Raw genomic sequence first — 2,689 nt, 5'->3', positions numbered from 1 at the left:
GCATCTATAGGATTTCTTTCAGTGAGGTACTCCTAATTCTTCAGTGAGCCGACCCAATAAATTATCCGAAATGCGAGAACTACTAGGTCTAACAAAAAATTGCCGTCGTGCGTTATCTGTTTGCCAAAATATTAATTGTGATCGCTTGTTCTCTCAGTTTACCTTTATAAGTTTCATTATGTCATAAATTTAACATATTGCTCTTCATCTACTTAAATTCACCGGCTTGCTCTTTTACATCATCTTTTTCCCCTCACACACATTCCCTCTTCCATCTTCCACTTTACAGTTTTACCCGTAGCACTCCCTATATTGTAAGCTCCTATTTTTTCATCACTGATTATGTGGTATCAGGATTTTTTAATTTTACCCCATATCAGACCGTATCTCTGCCAAAGGGGCGGCAAGTCACTTTTGTGTGGAGGTGGGGAGGGGGAAGCGGAGGCGGGAAAGGGGCGGAGGCAGCGAAGGGTGCAGACCGCTTCCGGATTTCTGTCTTTAGGCAGCTAAGAGAAAAGGAAAGTTATGGCATAGTTTTCTTTTCTTCTTAAAGCTTTTAGGAATTTGTAAGGGTCGTTGAAGGAGCGAAGGAAGAACAGCAGGAGGCCGAAAGAGGTAAAGAAAAATGTATGAGGTCATCTAGAAAGTAGATGGGCTGAGCCCCTAAATGGTGCCGCACCCAGAGATGGGGGGGTGGGGGTGGGTGTCAGAGTTTTTAAAGGACTCGAGAGGGCTTTTCCTCAGCGGGGATTCTCCGGGCGAGTCTGGAGGGGCGGTGACTGGTCTGAGCAAAGGGAATGTGGCAGCAAATAGCCCAACAAAAGCGTAACTGGTGGCTTGACCCCTGAGAAGGTAAGTTTGCATGTATTTCTGTGGTTTTGAAGGTATTTGACTGAACAAGTCTGTCCTCTCTGCTCTTCTTTCCTAGGTTCCCTAGCGATGCCGGTGGAGATGCACAGCCAGGGCCAGGACCGCTGTGTCCTCACCTGCACTGAGTGCAAGCAGCGGGTGGAGACAGGCTGGCACTGCCCCGGGTGCCAGGACTACGACCTTTGCATCAACTGCTACAGCACCAAGGGCCACACCCACGAGATGGTGAAGGTGGGGCTGGGCCTGGATGAAGAGGCCAAGGAGGGCGATGAGGGCGGCAACCAGGGGGAGATGCAGTTCAGGAGCCCCCTGGAGTCTCGGCGCCTGAGCATCCTGCGCTGCATCCGGTCTCTGGTGCACGCCTGCCAGTGCCGCGACGCCTACTGCTGGCTGAAGTCCTGCCTGAAGATGAAGCGTGTTGTGCTGCACACCAAGCGCTGCCGGCGCAAAACCAATGGAGACTGCCTAAGGTGCAAGCAGCTAATCGCCCTTTGCTGCTACCATGCCAGACACTGCCAAGAAAACCCATGCCCCGTTCCCTTCTGCCTCAACATCAAGCGGAAGCTCCCTGAGCTGCGGCTCCGGCTCCGCCAGCAGCGGATTGGGAACCGCCTGCCGCAGGGGTAGCTCATGCGCCAGCGGATGCCACCATGAACTCCCGTCACGTGCCTCAGCAGTCTTCCATCCCGTCCTTGAGCACCACCATGGACACCCCCACAGCAGCCCAACACACCCCAGACACCACAGCCTCCGACTCAGTCCCAGCCCCGGCCTGTAAGCATGTCACTAGTCAGCTTCTTCAGCTCGGCCTGAACTTAGTCCCACCCGTGTCCACGGCGAAGCCCACTACCCTTCAGCTCCAGCCCAGCCTGCAGCCCAGCCTGCAGAACCTGAACGCCATGCAAGCCAGCGGCCCCGACCTGCTGTCCCTCTGCAGCAGCAACAATGGGAGGCCTGAACCCCCAGGGCCAGGCCTTTACATCATTAACCCGGAGGCAACCCCATCGTGGCGAGAATGAACCACAACACTGAGAGATGCTGCGGAACAACAGCAGCAGCAGCAGCTGCAGAGCAGCAGGAAGGCAGCGCTGGCATGGCTGCAGGCCTGGAGGACACGCCCAGTTCCAGCAGCCTCAGGGACGCTGATGCCACCCGCAGCCATGCAGCAGCAGCAGATCCAGCAGCAGATTGGGTCCCAGGCCAGCCAAACCGTGTTAGGACCTAACAGTTAGGCATATTCTGTACCTTTCCCTGCCCTCAGTTTCTCCCCTGTGCTCAGTTCTTTCTATTGTCCCCGCTTGAGGCTCCTGTCCTCTCTGCCGTTTTCCTGTTATTCTCATTTCAGGTGTCACAGGAGACAAGTAAGCGGCTGAGAAAAGCAGCTCTAGACCCAGCTTCCTGCAACCGCTTGCACCTTCATACGGCCCACACCGAGACATAAATATCCCGCCCTCCCTACTCTTGCTTGCTGAAATGGATATGCTGGTGTGTATTAATAATACCATTTCTAGCCCTAACCGGCTTGGCTCAGAGGATAGAGTGTCAGCCTGCAGACTGAAGGGTCCCAGGTTTGATTCCGGTCAACAGCATATACCAGGTGTCCTCAAACTACGGCCCGTGGACCCCATGCGGCCCGCCGAAAACATTTATCTGGCCCGCCGGGTGTTCTTGCCGCTGCTGTGTGCATAGGAATTTGTTCATAGTTTTTTTTTTAAACTATAGTCCGGCTCTCCAACGGTCTGAGGGACAGTGAACTGGCCCCCTGTTTAAAAAGTTTGAGGACCCCTGGCATATACCTTGGTTACGGCACATCCCCAGT

The 2,689-nt window shown here is 54.1% G+C and overlaps 1 pseudogene; it reads left to right on the top strand.

Moving 5' to 3' along the window:
• Positions 1–482: 482 nt before the first annotated feature.
• LOC102419794 lies at positions 483–2,380 on the top strand (annotated as a pseudogene).
• Positions 2,381–2,689: the final 309 nt, after the last annotated feature.

Source organism: Myotis lucifugus, unplaced genomic scaffold (assembly GCF_000147115.1).
Source record: "Myotis lucifugus unplaced genomic scaffold, Myoluc2.0 scaffold_887, whole genome shotgun sequence".
In the NCBI taxonomy this organism is placed as follows: domain Eukaryota; kingdom Metazoa; phylum Chordata; class Mammalia; order Chiroptera; family Vespertilionidae; genus Myotis; species Myotis lucifugus.
Note: the sequence above shows the minus strand (reverse complement) of the source record. Positions and strands in the feature narration are given on the sequence as shown.